Source organism: Manis javanica, chromosome 2, assembly GCF_040802235.1.
Source record: "Manis javanica isolate MJ-LG chromosome 2, MJ_LKY, whole genome shotgun sequence".
Taxonomy (NCBI): domain Eukaryota; kingdom Metazoa; phylum Chordata; class Mammalia; order Pholidota; family Manidae; genus Manis; species Manis javanica.
This window is the reverse complement of record NC_133157.1, coordinates 60,133,485-60,154,292: the sequence shown is the minus strand read 5'-3', so window position 1 is coordinate 60,154,292 and position 20,808 is coordinate 60,133,485. Positions and strand designations below refer to the sequence as shown.

Sequence of the window (20,808 nt, the reverse complement as noted above, 5' to 3'; positions counted from 1 at the left end):
GACAACCTCACCGTGCTTCGCGGGGCATTCCGAGGCCCCACCCTCGCCAACGCCACTCCACTCTGACGTCCGCGCACCGGAGGCCGCCATAGGCCCGCGTTAGAGCCCCGGACGACGTGCAGCGCGTGGACTCCCATTACGTCCAGCCTGCGGGAGCCCAGTAGGCGCTTCTGGGCAAGGTTCTGTACACCTGTTCCTCACTTTTGCTCAGCTGTCTTCCCCCTGGGAAGAAGTGTATATGTCCGTCCCCAGGGAACAGGATGCGCGACAGAGGATCTAGGTTTAGAGCCGCGCAGGAGATCAAGCCCAAAGCAAGAAGATGCTGGGCACCTTTTTAGCCGTTTGGAAGTTCACGTGACCCACTGAAGTGCCGGGGCCTCGGTGGTCACGTGACGGCGCGCGCGCCCTCGCGCAGGGAAAACCGGCTGGCGCTGTGCGCGCGCGCTCGCCGCCGCTTCCCATCCCCTCCACCGGAGGGTGAGGAGCGGCGAAGTGAGCAGGCATCTGGGGCCGGGTGCGCGTGCGCAGCGAGCAGCTGTCACCCAGTGCGGAACAAGTCCTCCAAATTTCCCAAATCTCCCTGGGCCGGAGGCCACAGTCTTCCTCCTCGGGGTCGTGTCCTCGCCGCGCGCCAGGTAACCGCTTTTCCGGAGTCCGGGGGATAGGGAAGGTGGGGACAAGGGGCCCAGGCAGTCTTCCCGGCACTGCCCCCTCCGTGTGGGGCAACGGAGGGTGCCGGCGCCCTGGGCAGCGGAGACGCTGGGCCGGAGACTCCCGGTCTGTGGCTGCCACAACTGCCATGCCCCGGAGAGAGCGGCCAGCCATGGTCGCAGGGAGGAAGGAGGGGGCCAGTGACAGCCCGCCCCGGCCCTCACGGTGGTTCGGTCCCTGCGCTCGCCGTTCTCCCGGGGCTCGAAGTCTGGGTCGCGCTCCTTGAGGCAGAGGAGCGCGCGGGTGGTCCAGGGATGCCGACTTCTTTATTTTACCTTTCCAGCCTTAACTGTGGGGGGACTCCGGAGAGGCAGGGCCTGCTGCGCCCCTAAGTGCCATCTTTTCCCTGGGGCTGTCACGACCCGCGGGGCGAGGGTGGGGGCTCCTCCAGAACACCCAGTCGCAGGCCGCCAGCTTCTCTCTTAGGTTCGTCCTCAGCCCCGTGGCTGTCCTTTTGGCTTTTCCGCCATACGACCATTTCTTTCTGCAGAGCCTGAAGCCAAGGTGCAGTGTAGACAGTGGGTGCTTAATAAATATGAGTTGGATCGGGTCGCGTGGAATGCCAGGCACTGGACGTGGCGTGGGGTAGGGATGTGGAGGAGGGAGCCAGGCAGGCTGGGGCTCTGGGCTTGAACTTGGGTTTTTCCTCGGGGCTCAGCCAATGAAACCGGCAAGGCTCCATTCGGATGCTTTCCGGGTGAACTCGGAGCCAGTCTCCCTGGAAAGACATGGTGCAAGTCTGCAGTGGCTGGCTTTGGTTGTGGGCGATGCCCGGGAAAGGTTTTTGTCTGGTTTCTGCTCCAGGAGAAGAAATGGCAAACTTTTTTTTTTTTTTTAACACTTGGAAATTTACCCCGGGAGGTGATTATCAAGCGCTGCTTCAGAAATGTAGGTTAAAAGTTGCAGTTCGTCCACCCTTACGTCGCTGAAAGTTTCTGGTGGGCTCGGTACACCTAAGGTCTAATCAAAATTTGCCCTGTTTCACCCACCAGAATTTGCAGTATTTTTCATTTTTAACCTCGGAAAATTCGGCTTCACTACTCTGTGGCAATAGTTACTAATACTAATTTCGAAATTTTGTGGTTGAAAATTAGTGGCTTTAATTCTTAAAGGTCCAGTTTATCTTTGTAGTACTCGGTTGTCTTTTGCGATCATTATTCAAGGTCTGTCTTGCTGGTGCCCTTCCAAGCCCCCATGCTTTGTTTTGGAATGTATTACACGGTGGTCCAGGTTCTTTAGGCCCTCTTTCCCGCAGTTTAAGGTGCTATGAAGAGTTTGCTCTTAAATTATTATAACAACCCTCGAACTGGGTAGTGCAATACAATTAAATAGGAGACTTGTTTAATTTTACTGCACGTGCACAAATGCTCTTTTTTTTAAAAAGTCCATTAGCCAGTCTATAAGAATAAAAAATTTAAAAAGTTCTTAATTTAAAGAAAAGGTCCTTAGATTTAAATTTCAGTTGAAGGATGAGCTCTCTTCTGGACACCTGAATCACCCAGGGCTAAGTTAGGTACCCCGGGGGTATAGTCTGAATCCTTTTCTTTCCTTTTCTCATTGTTTATAATTGCCTCTTGACTGGCGTTTCTTCCCTATGAGAAGTTAGTGCTTTGAGGACAGGTTCTCTAAATTTTTTTCTTTGTTGTACTTCTAGCAATTTACCATAGTGCCTGAGTGCTCAAAATATTCCTTTCTCTTTAAACTGATTGCGGTGATAGTTGCACATTCTTTCTTTGTTGAGATGTAATTCACATACCATATAATCCGCCTATTTAAAGTGTACAATTCATATTGTAATAACTGTGTATGTGATAGATGTTAACTATACTTATGGTGAGCATTTAAAAATGTGTACAATTTTCAAATCACTGTGTTGTACACCTGAAGCAAAAATTGTAATAAAAAAAGTCCATTAATAAAAAAGTACTCAATATTCTATTTTTTGGGGTGGGATTTTGTTCATTCAAAATCTGGAAAATATGCACATTTTGGGGAAATACTGATGAGATATCAGAAATAGATTAGGTTTATATTAGTTATATAAATCAGAATCCTAGTCTCTGCATTACAGGGGAGAAGGAAAGTGGTAGTTAACCAGCATATTTTGCATTTATTTACTCATTTCTAGGCTAATTTCTAAGGCTATAATCACCATAGCATTTTAATTCCAGATATCAGCTTAAGAATCAAACCACAGAATTGTTTCACCCAGAAGGTCTTCAGGTTCTGTCACCTTTTTTAGGGTTTATAGCATTCATCTATGAAATTGGGCTTAACATTGTGTTCTTGGATTATGAATTGGATTATGAATAAAGTGATGCTGTAGAAGAAAATCAGTGGTTTTTAGAATATGCATAGAGTTGTGCCATCATCACAATTTTAGAACATTTTTATCACATCAAAAAGAAATCTTGTTCCATTAGCAGTTGTTCGTTTGTCTACACGTTCCACCCCTACCAGCCATAGTCTATGTCATTGTATTTTCTTGATCCCTTGGAGTCTAGAAGGATTTGTGGAGCCTAAAATATAAATTAAAAATATTAGGTTGTCGTTTTTTAATTCCCTGCACCCTCTGCCCCGAAAAGATTCCCCCTTTCCCCTTCCTCCCTGCCTTTTGGGAGAAGGTGCTCATAATCCAAGTCTACACTTGCAGAGCCTTGATCCAAGCAGGAAAAGTATTATCTTTGTGAACAGGGAGAAAAGAAAAAAAGCAATAAAATCCATGTTTGTTAGAAAACCTGGAAATGAGAATTTAGAGGAAAAAGAAAAATCAGTGATTGCAATTTTCATTTTTGTAAATTTCCTTTTACCCATTTTTAAAAATAATCTAGATGAGATTTTACTATAGTTTCAACATCAAACTTTTATTATGTTTTGATTCTTCCTCATATCTAGGAACTAATAGAGAATGGTGAGGATACTTACTATTGGTTGCCCAGGGATGGAATTTCTGTTACTGAAATTAAGCTGATTCTTAGGGAACAGAATCTGGCATCTGATACTATTAGGGTATGAGAACTCAGTATGCGCTAAATAACATATTTCTCCTCTTTCCTTGAGAAATGCCCATATTAGTACATTTGTATGTTTCATAGTACAGAATTTTCCTCCCACAATTGCTGCCTAGTAGTGGATACATTTTGTCAATAGATATCTTAACACCTACTACTTACCGTGCACTAAGTTATATGTGGGGCATACAGCAATGAATACAATAGACAAGTGATTCCCTACCATTGCATGAAAGGATTATTTTGAGTGTGACTGTTTAGTTACACTGTTGCTGTATATTTTCAGATACACAGTAGCTACTGTGGTATTTATGAACTGTTGCTCTGTAGAATCAAAATTTATTCTACATTCTTTTAGGTTTGTATTATACATTACTGTAGATAAATATTTTAAGTAGCGAAAAATGTGTCATCAAAACCCTTTTGTTGATGACTTCCTTTTTTTATATCAACATACAGTTTTTTAGTGATTAATTTGACATCTCTTCTAGTTAACTATAACAAGCAGAGCTGCCTATTTTTCCTCTCAACTCTTCTCTGGGTTTCCCACGCATCTCATTCCATTACATTGCTTCCTCCGGAAACCTGAGTGTTATCCCAGATACCTTATGCTTCCTCAGCTCTCACATCCAGACTGTTACCAAATCTTGTCACTCCCGCTTCCAAAATATGTATCAGATCAGTTCTTGTGTGTCCACCTGGCAATCTCTCAGTATCCACTCCAACCTCCTTCATATCTCTACTCTATTTACTGATCTTTCAAAATGTGAATTAAATCATTCTTATTGCCCTTAGGACATTTAAAATTCCTGCATTGTCTTTTCCTATCCCAAGCTCTCCCAAAGCCTTACTAGATGGTTCTACTTTTCCTCTTTGCCCACTGACTTTTCTTTTCCTCAAACTGTACAGGTCCTTGATGAGAAAGTGCTGTTTTCTGCCAGAATTTCTATACATCTTTCTGGTCTCTGTTTGAATGTACTTCCTCAGAGAATCCTGTCATTCCTACCTTTTGCCTATCTAAATCAGTTTCCCTAAGATTATGTAAATTTTCTAAACTTTTCATAATGTTTCGCAGTTTATAATTTTATATTTAGATGATTATTTGATCTTTTCTAAACTGTAAGAATTTTCAAGGACAGGGACCAAGTATTTTTTTTATTCATTTACATCACACCAGCGTACTCTTACAGCACTACAGTATAGGTGTTCATAAACATTTGTTGTACAAATTAAGATGTTTACATATAAGAATAAATTAAGGAAATTAAAACCAGGGCACACAGTAGGAAATATATTTTATCCATCCTGACTCAGTACACACATATACACATACACATATACGTATATAAAACTGAAACAGAAGTTTTGCAAGTAATACTTTTGGCCATAGGTACTGTACTCTGATATTTTCTATTGTCCTATATCACATATATAAAAAATATTGATCTGACCCACTAAATTGGGTAGGAATGCAGACTGTTTGAACTGTACAGCTCTAAGACAATACAACAAAAATGGTTCACTTCCATTAGTCCCTTCACCCTTCTTTGAAACACAATTGCTGTTTTTTCAGTCTTGTATGATGGGAAGTACAAGTATAGCTTTAAATACGTTCCCCCCTCCCCATCCCTACCCACCAGCCCCCAGCCCCCAGCCCCCGTTAAAAGAAATGACCATTGCTGAAAGCTAGTTCTACTTAGAAGTTTTCGTTGAACTCCTTACAGGAGGGTTGCTTAAGGTTAGGTTGAGAAAAATGTAAACTTGACTCTCCCTTAGGCCTTATCTTTCAGGTTTCCGTGGGCCATTAATAGAGAGTACTCTTCCACCCTACTTAGCTGAGTTATGTACAGGTGTGTGGGGTCAATCACTGGATTTTAAAGCTGGCCTCTTCAGTTTTGTTTTCTCAATTTGTTGCAAACCAAACAAAATTCCAAAAATGATAACAAAGGATCAAGGCAAACCAGAAAGAAGTATTAGTGAATGCATAAATTAAGAAGCCTGGCTTGGTAAGGGTATCACTTTCAGTTGATCACTAGGACTAGAGCTGTGGTCGCATTTGTTCACTTACAAGAACACTTGCAAGGAAGTCTTGGTACTGTTTGGCCCCCATCAATGAAATATTGATCTCTTATCTATTTTGCCAACTGTATATTAGAAATAATTAAGTTATTAAGTTATTTCTAAGTCCAGCACAAGAGCTATTATAACTGCACACTGTGCTGTGATATTCATAACTTGGAAGAATATTTAAAAACATTAGGTATCCAAACCTTCTATACTTAATGAAAAGGCATTATACAAAATTGTGTACATTGCCTGAGCCCAGTTGTATTCAAACATGTTGATAAAAATGTGAACATTTAGAAAAAAATACACTGGAATGTTAACTTTCTGGTGGGATTGCTAGTAATTTTGATTTTCCTTCATGAATTTTTTTTTGAGAATGAACATTAATCGCCTTTATAATCAGAAAGACTCAGTTGAAAAACAAATGTCCTATGTTTTTACATATGTTTATATGTTAACATATGTATTTGCAAAATGGAAAAAAAGCACCTTTATTAAAATAGTAGATAGAGCCCAGGTTTTTAGTGGCTGTGTTTTGGGAACCCCTGTCGAAGTGGGACACACTCCACCTTCATGATATGTACTCTTGCGTTGCATAGTGATCTATGTTTCTGCTCCTAGCCTGCATTTCTTCCCCTTTCCTGTCTAAGTTGTTAAGCTTACTAAGTCTTGTTTATCATCTTTTTTTGCTGAAATAGCATTCCATCTCTCTCTGCCCTGCTTAAGCATATTGATAAATGAATGTCCACTTATAGTTGCTCCTAGTTCAATAATTTGGAGTCTAAATATCCCTTATTAAGCCCTACTGTTTGGCATGGGTTGAAGGGATAGAGAGGGTTTGGGATGAATTAGAGAGTATGCAGTTGATGTCTTCTTTCTATTAAATTTGGAAAATGTCTATTTATAGTTGGATTTACAAAGAAAATTGAAGGAAACATATAATGGTAGTTTAAATGTGTAATTTACCCAAATCTCTGTTTGAAATTGTTTGGTCTTTTAACACTCAAGTCTTAGTAGATTAGGTAGAATATTTGAAAATTTGGTAGCTACACAGAGTAGATATTCTAAATGTTGACTTACTGTTTACTAGAGAAGGAATGGGAAAACTTTTGAAATGAGAGAAATGTCAAAGTAATGACAGCTAGGCAGATAGGACCTTTTGGGGTATGTGTGTGGGCACTTTTAGGGTACCTCATAGTCCTGTTTTCATTTTCAGCATTGCAGGTTCAGAAATCTGAACTTTTCCAGTATCATTGGAGGACTCATGTCCTCAGTGTTGTTCCCTAATCAACCTCACAAGAAAAACCAGAACCCGGATCCAAAGCATGCATGTCTGCTCTTCAGGGCTCTTTTCTAGAAAGGCTTCATCCCTGGGAAAGCACATCATTTGGTGACAGGCAGGTCCCAGCATTTGGGAGATGGGTAGCTGTACAGAGTGTTTTCATCTCCTGGAGTTCTCTGACCCTCAGGAGTACTCACCTCTGCTCAGCAGAACATTCTTCCTGTTGAATGTTTTTTTTTTTTTTTTTTCACCACATATTTGTTTAAATTTCAGTCCCGAGGACCTACCTTTGTCTGGGATTGAGCATCGTCTTGTTTCTTTTCTGTTTTGGGAGTCCATCAGATACTCAGCAAGGTCACAGGCATTCCCTTGCATAGGAGACTGATGGTACAGGCTTTTTTTTTTTTCAGGCTGTTTATCTCACTTTGTTTTTATCTGTTTAACTTTCTAAAGGAATCATCACATGAAATTTGGACATTTTACTGAGAACTCTCAGTCCACAACATTCAAGCAGCATTCAGTAGCTGGAGGAATCTGGACCTGAGATAGGTAAATTAATTTTTTATTTCTTTTTGATAGCTTTGTTTATTAGAATTTTTTTATTACTTATATAAATGTATTTAAATAAATATTTCACTTATTAGTTTGAATAGGCAATGCAAGATATACAACAGGTATAAAATTCAGAAGGTGTAGAAATAGGTAAAAAGTACCTGTTTTCACCTTTGGTCACAGACAGTTTCTTCTGTGTGGTCAATTACAGTTAAACAGTCTCTTTAGGGCTTTCCAGAGATATTCTATATAAGCATAAGTGTATATATGTCATTTTTTAACACAAATTGTGGCATCTATATACTTATATCTATATACTTACTATTTTGAATATTTTTCATTTAACAGTGTTACCTTGGATGTGATTTGTAAAATATGAGTACATATAGTGCTCCCCTCTTTTTAAAATGTAATTATATTGTATGCATGTTTTATAATTTATCTCATCAGTGCAATATTGAAAGTCATTTAGATTGATTGTATCCCCATATAGTGATCTATTTATGCACCATTACCATGTTTTAATTGTTGTAGCTTTATAATATGTTTTCAGAACTTTCTGAGCTATTCGTCATAGCTTATTTTTCCTCATTATATTTAACTTTGGAATCAGCATGTCAAGTTTTAAAAACCTATTGATAGCTTTATTGGGAATGTGTTTAGTTTATGGACTAATTTATAAATATCTTTAAGATGTGTGCTTTCCTTCCCAAAAATATGGTATGCCTTTCCATTTAAGTCTTCTTTTAAGGTCTTAGAAAAGTCATTAAAAAAATATCTTTACATGGATCTTGCTCATTTCTTAAATTTATTACATTGCATTTTATTTAAAAAATAAATTTCTGATTTTGCTTTGGGACGTTTGGGACATTCTCAGATTTTTAGATAAGTTGAATTGATAGTACAAAGAACTTTTATTTCCTTGAAAAATTCGCCTTCATGCCTCATCACATCTTAATCTTTAGGTGTGTATTTCCTAAAAAGACTGTTTCCTACATAACTACACTATATCCGTCAATCAAGAAGTTAACATTGATATATTACTGTCATCTACTCTTTAGATCCTTTAGATTTTACCTTTTGTTACAATAATATTCTTTGTAACAGAAATATCCAGTCTAGAGTGATACTTTGAATGATACCTTGTGTTTCTTGTTTTCCTCTTCTAAGCATTCTTTAGTCTCAAAGAGTCCCTATTTTTCTCTTGATTTTCATAATATTGACTGACATGAAGATTAACAGACCAGTTACAGATTCTCACAAATTTTTCTTTGTCTGATGTTTCTTCATGGTTAGATTCTTTTATCATCTTTGGCAGGAATATCACAGAGGCAATGCTGTAACCTTTTCATTATCTTATCAGGTGGAACACTATTTCATTTTGTTCTATTATTGGTAATGTTCACTTTGTTTACTTGATTAAGGCAGAGTCTTCTATGCTTCTCTGCTCTGAATAAAGATACTGAAGTACTCTTTTTGTTTCTAATGTTATATAAACATTTTGTTCTCTATCAAACTTGCAAGTTATTTATTTTTATCAATTTGGATTTATGGTTTCTTACTTTATTCAGTGAGTTATAGTCTGTTATTATTACTTACATTGATGCTCAAATTATCATAGTTTTGGCTTATGGGAGCCCTTCATGCTGGATTCTGTGCCCTTGTGACATCTCCTGTAATTCTTCATTACTCTGTTCCTTTCAGGCACAGTGAGATATCTAGGCTCATCTTGAACTTTCCCTACCCCAAATATTTAGAAGCCGAGATCTAGGTGCTTATTGATATTAGGATGTTGCTCCTCTGCCCTCTCAGTGAACAGAGCTAGAGAGTATGTGTATGTTCTGATGTACATTTATATGTGTGTGTGTATATACACTTATCTGTAAACACATACTTACACAAAGAATTATATAACACATACACCAATGTTGAACCATTCTTGCATTCCTGGAATAACCTTTTCATCATAGCTTATTATTTTAAAGTCCTTTTAGATTTTGCTTGCTCATTTTTAAAGGAATTTTCATCAGAAGTTTGAAATTTTTCTGCAGTTTTCTTAGGCCATTTGTCAAGTTTTGTTACCTATTTTAGGCTTGCTTCTTAACAGATTTTAAAATGCTATTTTTTTCTTTCTCATGCTCAGGAACAGCTTAATAACGTTGGATAATGTTTCTTAAAAATTGAGCATAATTCTGTGAAGCCATCTGGTCTTGGTGCTGCAGAATTCTTAATTTACTGGGTTTGTGGTTTGTTTTTTTTGTGGTAGCTGGAGAACCTAGCAGAGAGGTCAGTTATATTTGGGGCCTGGGTCTGGAGATAGTAAATGTGCAATCAGTTCATTGCACCTACTTGCTGTCTGACTTTAGGAAAGTGATTTCCATTTCTTAGTCTTAGTTTCATCATCTCTCAAATGGAAATAATCACTGCTCGTTAATTTTACAGAAAACTTTTAAGAATGAAAATGAAGTATGTTAAAGCACAGTAAAGAACCAAGCAAATGCAAGACTTTTTTTTTTAAGGTTCATTTTAATAAGATGTTGGTATTCAAAGAGTTGTCAATGAAGACAGCTCTCAGTATTGCATTGTTGAAGGAGTTTGTGCATATGGACCATGCCTCCCCCTAAAATTCCAGGCAAATGGAGACATTTGTTTTGCTATTAACAATAAAGAAAAATAATGAATCAAACAAAATATGGCCTAGATAATTTACTTTTGTGAACATTAGTGAGGCTTTGGTCTTGTATTTATAAAAACCTATTTTATAATCAATGAGAATTGGGGAACATTATGATTTTCCTTTGTGCTTATATTGTGACTGTATTTGTTATAATTTGCTTAAATATTTGAGATTTTGAGGAAAATTCAATTCATCTAGTAGACATTAAAAACACTTTTATATCTGTTTGCATGTCAAGGATGCCATGTATTGATATCAAGATTAAGAGATTAAATGATCAACAAACACCTGTGCAAGGCACTGTGTCAGACATTGCATATGAGATGGGCATACAGCAAGCTTGGTCTTTTGAAGAGATAGTTAGCAAAAAACATCAAGTTGTCATAATTCTTCAATATTGTTCCTTGCATTCAATTAATAGTAAAACAAGCAAGGACTATCAAATTATTGTCTGATATTTTCCAGTATAGCTGATAATGCATATGGCTTATACAAATATGAATCTTTAAGAATAACTTCAAAGTTTGCATCCAAATTGCATTTAAATATAGTTTCAGAATATTTCAAATTTGAGGTATTTTTTGTTTGAAACAAAATGAATAATTTACATGGCCTCCTGCGAGTTCTGATAGGATTAAATAATTTAGGTAATCTCAGATATGAAAGGAACTCAGGCACCATGTGGCCTGACTCTGTGTGGCCTGGCTCCTGGGGCTGGCGGGTGTTGCAGCCTGGAGTCAGTGAGGGGGCCATCATCTGGCCAGCCTGCCTGCCGCGGGTGCTGGGATGTGCGGTAGGCTACATGGGGTGGTGGTTGCCAAGAAACTCCAGCAGGGATTTTGGGTACAGGGCATCGGGAGCTGATAGACTCAGGTAGCTCTTACCCGAGCCAGGGTCCAGGAAGCATTTCATTCTTCCCAGGTCTCTGGAGGGGAAACAATGCAAGCCCAGCAAGCATTTAAATGGAACTCTTTATATGTGAAATACGTTTTAGAAACTGTTGGAACTGAATTATTTGGCTGCTTTGTGTGTTCTTTCCAGCTCTGCTGCATAATAATAGGGTTTAAGAAAGCGAATCAGGTTTGTAAATTAATAGTGATAGGAGAACAATCCTTTTTTTTATTCAAGCAAAAATATTTGCTGGCATTGCATAGTTTTTAGGGCCCAGATTTTAGTGTAATTTTGCAGTTTTTCTAAAAATTGGAATTAACTGAAGTTTAAAAAAAACCCCTCAAATTTATTGAAAACTGTTGAAAATTTCTCTTATTCCTTTTTGTAAGGGTCACAAATCTCTAATCTGATGCAATGTTAAGTTTGCATGTTTCAAATGATTTTTACATTCTTCATAACTTTTAAAGCATTTTTTGTTTCATGCTTAGATGTTTTCTTGATAATGTGGATTAGGGATTACTTTTGGCTGCAAATTAAAAATAGTGGGTTTGGAAGAAGAGTCCAGCGATAAAGAAAATATTGGTTATTTTAAATTAGTATTTTCTATTCCTAAAAAAGAAACTGAATGCAAGTGATCACTCTGCCCTGTGATCGTTATTTATCAAGAACTTTTCTATTAATGTAGTATCCATATTACTTTAGAATTTATTTTTTACTTTCTTCCAAAAAAGGATTTAGCACTGTCTGCATTCATACTTTTTTCTTTTCTTTGTCTTCTTTGTACCTTAGACAACTTGAATCACAAATCTGACATCACATTTTCTTATATTGCAAATGAGAAATTGCTTTTATGAAATATTACATTCTAGAGAAACAGGTTTCTTATTAGGAATTACTAGTCTTTGTGAACTTTTTTTCTCCTTGCCATGAAGGATGACATTTATATCAAGATTTCCTCCCAGATCAAAGGGTATTTGTAGGATGCCTAGCTCATATAGCTAAAAAACATTTTTATCCCAACGTGCAAATGATTTTCTACACAAATTACCTTTTAATGCTGAAATCATTGTTGATGTTACAGGTAGTCATTATTTAAAAGTTATTTTACACACTTGAGATTATTTAATCTATATATTTGTAGGTATCTATGGTTGTGTTATTGAATGTGTAGTATAGTAAGACTAAAGGGAGGAGACTTAAGCAAATGATTTCCTTTTTAAGTGCTTAAATACAAATATATAACCCAACCATGGACTTTTCTATTAAAATAATGTCACAAAATACAATTAAAAAAATAGTCTAAAGCCCTCTGTTGGGGTGGTTATTGGGCATGCAGGCCTGTTTTGTTTTCAGTACCTTCAATATACAAAAATATGGAATTGCCAAAATTAGAAACTAAGAATAACTTGTATTACAGAAGGATTTTTTATGTGAAAGAATACTTTCAGCATAGAAATTAGATTTCTTGGTTTAATTTAACGTATATTCAATTCTCTAGGTATTTAAAAAAATATATCACTTGTATTGATTGTTTCATTTTAAAAAAAGGTTTTATGTAATGCTGGAGGCATGCAAATGACATGGTACAGTCCTATGAATTCACCCAGATGCAACACTGAGTCTCTTCCTCCTGTCCCATCTATCTTCTCATGGCAGTCATGATTTTTGAGTTCAGTATTCCCTTTCTTTAAAAAGATGAATTTATTTTATATACATTTATCTGTAAATAACAGATTAATTTCTTTTTTTAGATTTGTAAAAACAGACATATGCTTTGAATAGTCTAAGACTCAACTTTCTGAGGTCCATTCATATTGTTTGGAGTAGCTGTGGTTTGTTAATTTTCTCTGCTGTATAATATTCCACTGGGTGAATATACTTACTTATTGATTCTCTTGTAGATTGATATTTGAATTGTTCTCAGTTGTTAGCTATTACACAAATGCTGTTGTGAACATTATTTTACATGTCTGTTATTGATCATACACTAGAGTTTCTCTAGGCCCTAGAGCAGGGTTTTGAACCTCTCTACTCCTAACACTTAGGGCTGGCAAATTCTTTGTTGTGGATGCTTTCCTCCACAGGTTGTTAGGCCACCTTGTAGGTTGTTAAGCAGCATCCCGGGTCTATAACCACTAGGTGCCACTAGCACTCCTCCAGCTGTGACAAACCAAAATGACTCCAGACATTGTCCATGTCCTTAAGGGGACAAAACCCTTTGTTGAGAACCATAAACAATTTTAAATTATCTTAAAATTGTCATACACATGGGGCTTTTAAATTTATTTTAAAATTTATAGTCTAAAATTTTCTGTTTTAGTACATATATATCCCACATAAATAAAAACTTTTATTATGGATTTCTCAGTAATTTTTAAAAGCATAAAGGGGTACTGAGAGTGGAGAGTCTGAGAATGCTGCTTGGGTTTCCAGTGCCTCACTTACAAAATAGTGTTAATAATACTACTTATCTTGTAGGGATGTTTGGGAGATTAAATGAATTAATGTTGCCTATGTTAGCATTGTTACTGTGTGCTTCCCTATCCTGATAGAAGGATAACCCTCCTTTTTTTGACCCAAATTCCATTTACCTTAAGGGCCATCTCAGACTCACCTCTTCTCTATGACTTCTCCCACAGTGCCCATCTGTGTGGTCTTCTTTTCCCCAGAAACTCCTGTAGTATTTATGTTTACACCTAGAATTTGAATCTAAAGTAAAGACTACCCTTTAGTGCCAACTTTGCTAGGAATCCTCAGCCTTCTGGATTTTTGCTTTCTGTCAGAGGGGAAGGAATTCCTGGTCAGTTGTCCAATCTTGATTACTGTTGTTGTTTTTCTGAGTGTGGTCGGACTAGGCAATTATCCTGGGAGGAATTCTTTTTACTTTTGGCTTCTGCACCCAGAGCTGATTGGAAACAGATTTTAAGCAAGTGTAGTCTCTTTCACCTACCTGGCCCATTTAATTCTCTATTGACAAATCCCAATAACACCTCTATTTATCTTTTCAAAGCTATGTGACCTCGAGTAAATTTGTTAACTTCTTGATATATTACATGATTAGATGTTAGCTGCCTCTGTTCTTAAGTAATGCAAAGATTCTTCTTTCTGCTTTGGCTTGGACACATTTTTAGGGATTGATGGGTGGAGTCTTAGGATGATTTTGTAGTCTACCTCCTCCATTTTATTTTCTGTAGTGGGCCCACCTCTTTCAGTAGTCAATGCCAGTGTTTTGCATTTTTGAGATGGCTCTCCTATCTTAACCTATCAAAGTTAAGAAAGTTTTTTTTCTTTTCATTTCTCCTATTGCCTCTAGGTCCTTGAAGTTAAATAATTTTATCAGGTAAATTCTTTGATCTCTGTGTTTTGCTGTAGAAACAGTTGTCACTTGAATTAATGAATGATTTAAGAGGGTGGTTAGAAAGGTCTGAAAAATCTATATGCTCTTTGAAAGAAAATGATGGAGCTAATTATCTTAAATGTCAAGCTGAGCAATTTGAAGTTAAAGCAATATGCGATTAGAAGCCATTTTTACTGAGTGAATAGGTTTGTTAAGAATGTTACATAAGGACGATTCATCAGGTGGAGGTTGGGGGTCTAACAGAGTTAAAAGCTCAGAAACCAGGAAGGTACTGATTAAATAAGGACTTGAACTTGTGAGTAAATCACTTGATTTTTGTTAACATAAATAATTAATCCTTCCATTCCTCCACTCTCTCTCCCTTTTTCTCTCTTACATATAACATTGGGACCATGAGGACTTAGAGAACATTTAGTTCACTGGTAACCAGATGTTCAAATTTGAAAAAATAAGTTGTACTGACACAGGCTTGTCAACTTGTAATTTTCTAAAATAAAAATTATCAAAGAAAACTTACCGTCTATTGTTACAATAAAAAAATACCAACAAAGCAGCAAGAGTATTCTCTAAGAATAAAAGGTGGAACTTTATGAAAAATCAGAGCACTTTCTTTCCTGGTTTTCAGTGCACTGGTGGAACCACAGCTCACCAGTGTTTAAGAACACTGAACTTGTTTAATTTCCAAAGTTTATGGGTGTGGGTAAAATTGTAATATTTCTAGAATATCTCACCTGGCTTTAGTGCATTCTCAGGGGTGGAGAGAAGTATGGCTTTAGTCTATCTGCATATCAATAGGCAGTTTTCAGTTAATCTCCATATTAATGGTAATTACCTGGGCCACTGAGGGACTTATCTAGGCCTGAGAGGTTAAGGGAAGGGCTGGTTGGCTTCTGCTGGAGCAGGAGAAATGGCCCCGGACTGCAGTTTGTAAGCAATAAATGGGTTTTAAACTTTATTTCTCCCTTTGACATATTTTGGTTTTAGAGGTATTTTGCCCCGGGATTTCCTCTTCCCAGACTTAAAACGAGTTACTGTTATTAAAGATGAAGTGCGTAGGGGAGGTCACACCCCTGAGTATTGATGAAGCTACAGCTCAACCCACTTCTGTGGCTATGATTATCTAGTCCAGTGGTTCTAAATTATTTTTGAGTCATGTGTGATAATTTTCTTGAGAGTGATGGGAACTGTAGATCCTCACCTTGGAAGAAAAACACTGAACAAGAGTATTAGGACTAAAAAGAGTACTGAACTACAGCTGAGACCATGAAAAAAACCTATGGTAATAAATTTGAATAGACAGTTTTTCAGAAAAATACATTATTTAAGAGAATTGGTTCTGTAATTAAATACCTTACCACAAAGAAAATAATAGGTTCAGATGGTTTTACTGGCTAGTTTTACAAAGTATTTAATAATTCTTAATTCTAACCCCTCACAAAGTCAGTTTCCCTCTTTTAGGAACACTTCCCAGCTAATTTTTTAAGTTAGCAAGTCTTCATACCAGCATCAGAAAAGGACAGTGTGAATAAGGAACATAACAAGCTAGCCTCACTTTTAAAGTTAGGATATGAAGCCTTAGAAATAATATTAGCACAGATAATTCCAAAGTGTGCAATTTTTATAATACATCGTTATCAGGTTGGGGGCATTCTAGTAGTACAGGTTGATTCAACATTACAATCGTATTTAATCATAATAACAAATAAGGGAGAAAACCTCATCATAACATATTAAAAAAGCATTTGATAAAATCCAACATCTATTTATGATTTAAAAGCAAAACAAAATCCAGCGCAACTTTCTAGAGAAAGGAATAGAACAGAACTCTTCTAACCTGCTAAAGGGTACCTATACACAGTAAACATTCTGAAGAGAAAAGGTTAGAGCATTCCCTTTATAATAAGACATTCCACTGTTACTACTTCTCTTTAGCTCTAGGATGTCCTAGACAGGTCAGTAATATGAGAAAGAGAAAGTGTTGTGAAGGAAACAACAAAAAAAGTGCTATTCTCAGATAACTTTGGCATGATAGTCTAGATAGAATCATTAAAGAATCTAGACATTGTTAGAAGCAGGAGATTATAATCAGGGTGGCTGGAAATGAGATCAGTTTAAAAACTAGTGACATTTTAATATGCCAATAACAAAAGGAAAAATAATTAGCTTAAAAAGTATACAAAATGAGAAATGTATTTAAAACAAATAAATGTTCTATTTAAATGTTTAATGCTTAAATGTTAAAACAGAATGACTTTATTCCTCAAAAATGGCAATGATTATTAAAGACAAAGAATACTGAAGAGACATGATTGATAGCTACATGCAATACTTAATCCCAGGTTGAATTCCCTACTGGAGGGAAAAAAATGCTATAATGTGTATTATTGGTCATTTGACAAAATTGGAACACAGAAATTAGATACAAGTATTGTATCTATGGCAAACATATTGGAGTTGACAACTCTACTGTCTCTATGTAAGGGAAGACCCTTGTTGGGAAATACACTAACGTTTTTATGGGTAAAGGGCCATGATTTATGCAACTTAAAAATGATTCAGGAAAAAAATATTGTGTATGTGTGTATGTAGGGAAAGAGAGACTACACAAATTGATAAAGCAAATGGAGGTAAACCATTAATAGATGAACCTTGGTAGAGTGTATACATGCTTTTTTTTTCTATTCCTGCATTTTTTATATAAATTTGAAATTAATTCCAAAGGAAAAGCTAAAAAAATACTACTTCTAATAACAGTAAGTATAAGAATAAGCCCACAAAGTTTTGTATTTTTCTTTAAATCAAGTTTAACTCCCTCATTGATTTGACTTTCTCCTAAAGCAGGGTGGAATGCTTGGCATCCTGGAAGAGATAAAGGAAATAGCTATGTTTAGCCATGAGGATAGACTTTGAAAATTTTTTTGACCTTATGTTATTTTTATGCCCATTTAATAAGACACAGAATGGTTCTCTCCAAAACATGTTGAGTCATTCTTATTTTGGTTAAGATGTAAATCACAAAGAGAGACATAGGCATTTATTTTATTTCTATTTAAACGTTTACAATCATTTGTCTATCTTTTGTTGTAGGGTGAAACCTTTGAGTGAAGTTTGGAGTTCTACATTTTCTCTCTTGTTTAAACCACACCTGCAACACAGCATCTACCACTTTCAGTTTCAGTTTTGCAAAAGTAGAGCAAGAGTTAAGACACTTGAAGTAAGATACTTGAATAAGAGCCAGAATGTTAGATTTTACAAATCCCTGTTCCCCCTCACTGTTTACTGTTGCTGTTCTTACACTTCATTTGACATTGTTTTTTTTTTAAATCATCTCATCTTTACTGGATCTTTTCAAATTCAGATTAAATTTTGTAGAAACAATAACATTGTGTTCACACTTCATCTATTTACATAATATTTAATTATTATATAATGGCACAACTGGCATAAACTTTATTGGAAATAAACACTGTTGATTGCTAAGCATGCAATTCACCTGGTACCTGGACATCATAGGCATAGCCCACTAGCCTTGTGTGTGTTGTGAGCAGCAGAGGTGTTTTTCAGAGGGTATCCCTTATCTGGTGAATTGGTTAAGCAGGATATTGAAAGTTTCTATGTAGTAGGCCAGTAGGAGTAAGTAGCTATGGGCGGCTGGCTTGTTTGTTAAATGGCTCAGTTAGTAATTGTGCTCAATACTACAAAATGAATTTTGAGTTGTTCAAGTTACTCTCATTAAGATACACCAGGCAATTGATTAGGAAGGATTACTGGCAATGGCAAATAGGTATGAATAAAACCTTCATTTGATTCACATCTGGTATTTGTATACTAGGTTTCTTTTCCACTCACCATTGTTATCAGTTTATATTTGATAATTTTATCAGTTATGATGCAATTACAGATAATGGGTACTTCCCTGGTTAACTTAAGCAGAAAATGATTCGATACTGGAGCTGTTGAAGGCTGGAAAGTAGGCTCTTGGCTGGGTGTCCAGGGAAGTCTCCCAGAACACCATTGCTGTAGGGGCTGCTAAGGGAACTGCCATTTCTGCCACAAATAGAAAACTGAAGAATTAGGGTGCAGATCATAGCACTTGGTTGAAATCTGGGGAGTAGGAAGTGGCTGTTGCATTTGTTCCGTGAACACACCATCTTAGTTACCATCCAAAGATCAGGAATAGTGCCTAATAGAACTGTTGAGGGCTTAACTACTTCTGCTAGATCTGTTCCAGCAAAAATGCTTTCTGGGTCTCCACTTCTGCCCTCACTCTGCCCAGCTTTGAATTCAAGTCTCTTCATATTGGAAGAATTTAAATCATATCTCAAATGCCTGTTACAATATAAATTTCAGCTCTCTTCCATCTCTTGAAGATGCAGTCTCTTCAAGCAGTTACCCTGTGACTTGCATTATATATAGGGTTACTAAGGCTTGGTTTCTTCCCTTCCTTTTTTTCCCCCTCAAATCTCTCTTTGAGGTTATGCAGTCTCTTGACTCTATTTTTCTCTATTCTCATCTTCCCTCTGTCATTCTCTGTTTATGAAAAAGGAAGACAGTGGCTGCTACAGCCCCTCATGGCTCTTTTGAGTCTCCAATCTGAGTTCCTGGGGGAGTGATTGAACTAGCTCAGGTCTATTGTAGTCTATGGGATTGGCTGCCTGGACTCATCACTGTAAGGAGGAGTAATTCTTAGAAGAAGGGAAGGAGAATGGCTTCCATGGGCTTAGGGATTGGGGCTTTTTCTGACTGGTCTTGTTACAAGTGCTAAGGTGTAGTTGATTCTCATTACTTAGGGAAGTTATGTTCTAGAAAGTTACTGAGAATACTGAATCAGTGCGTACTGAACCATTGTTCCTTGGGGAAATACAGGGTTAGATTCTTGTAAGTCTCTGATTACAATATTTTGGCAACTGATCAGTATATCACCTTGTTTTATGTGTATTGCTGTTTAAAGACACCTTATTCAATATGTGATTGTTGATTTATTAACATTGAACTAGTTCTAATAGCACTGTAACTGATGCCTGAATGAAGTTGTGTAACGTATTTTTGTTATAAGGCACATCATGGCTTTCTTGCACATAGATACTTATGCTTGGGGGCTGTTTTAAGCAACCCAATCACCAATAAGAATCACAAAAATGCAAAAAATACTGGAACTAAATAGACTGCTATTTAGAACTAAAAAGGATACTTGTCTGAGGGTTGAAACAAGGTAGAACAGTGCCTTGTTTGACCTCAGCTGAGCAGACATGCATGTTAGTTGCTTCAAATATTTCACCCTCTGCTCATGTCGGTGAATGACATACAAGTGCCACCTGTATTGATTTGGGATTACAAATAAATTTTAATAAGGAAGTGCATTCACAAATGGAAAATCCAGTAATAATGAGATTGTATGTATGGAGTGAGGGTGAGGAAACCATTAAAAAATGACATTGTTAGTTGGTGGGGAGTATTGCCAGGAAAGGCTTCATAATGCAGTCGACACGAGATAAATTCAGAAAGATAGCTGGCTGAGGAAAGGTCAAATAGCACAGTAGTTATGAATATGGTGTTAGGATGTCAGATTTTTCATCCTCCGCTCTTACTCTGGAACATTTGACTGGTGTTTTAATCTTCATCATTGGTAATAGAGATAGTCATGGTCACTCCCCATGAAGTTACTATGAGGTTTAAATAAGAGAGTGCACACAGTGGATTCCCAGATGTCTAGCTCACAGGAGGAGCTCAGCAGCATCATACATGGGACACATGTATCTGAATACAGTATAGCAAAGGAGGGAAATATCCTGGCCTTCTTGGGAACTTTGGTTAGAATGAAGCAAAGATTTCAAGTACTTTGGTTGCAATGAAGCAAAGCTTTCATGGCTAAAGAGATCTTTGAGGCTATGAGAGGAGGCAGGAGCTAGATTGTGGAGGTACCTTCCATGCTGAAATGGTACTGAGCTATTCAAGGATTTAAAATAGGGATGGCATAAACAGTTTTGTGTTTAGAAAGTTTGTTCTTTGTATTTGTAGATGTATATAAGAGAACTGAGGGGTTTGATCTAAGGGTGAGTAAGTCAGCAAAGACTCTTGGAACAGTTTAGGAAAGGAAGCACCAAAGCTTGACTTAGGACAGTGATGTTAAGAATGGAGACCGGAGAAAATATGAAAGATGTTCAGGAAGTCAAATAGACAACAGGTGTTGTCACAGAAGTGGGGAGAGAGGCAGGGCTTAGGATGGCTTCTGGCATTCTGATGTGGGCCTTGCAGTGGA

At 37.2% G+C, this 20,808-nt stretch overlaps 1 protein-coding gene across 9 annotated transcripts in view; it reads left to right on the top strand.

The window, feature by feature from the left end:
• Nucleotides 1-20,808, top strand: part of KDM4C (lysine demethylase 4C) — a 506,879-nt gene that overhangs the window by 38,354 nt on the left and 447,717 nt on the right. For 2 of the 9 annotated variants that reach the window (XM_073228553.1, XM_073228548.1), the window contains exons 1-2: nucleotides 480-635; nucleotides 7,525-7,620. The gene's annotated coding sequence lies outside the window, so the exon portion shown is untranslated. Of the gene's footprint in view, nucleotides 1-468; nucleotides 636-7,524; nucleotides 7,621-20,808 lie in introns of those variants that run through there. The other 7 variants (XM_073228549.1, XM_073228551.1, XM_073228557.1 and 4 more) reach the window with 6 other exon arrangements.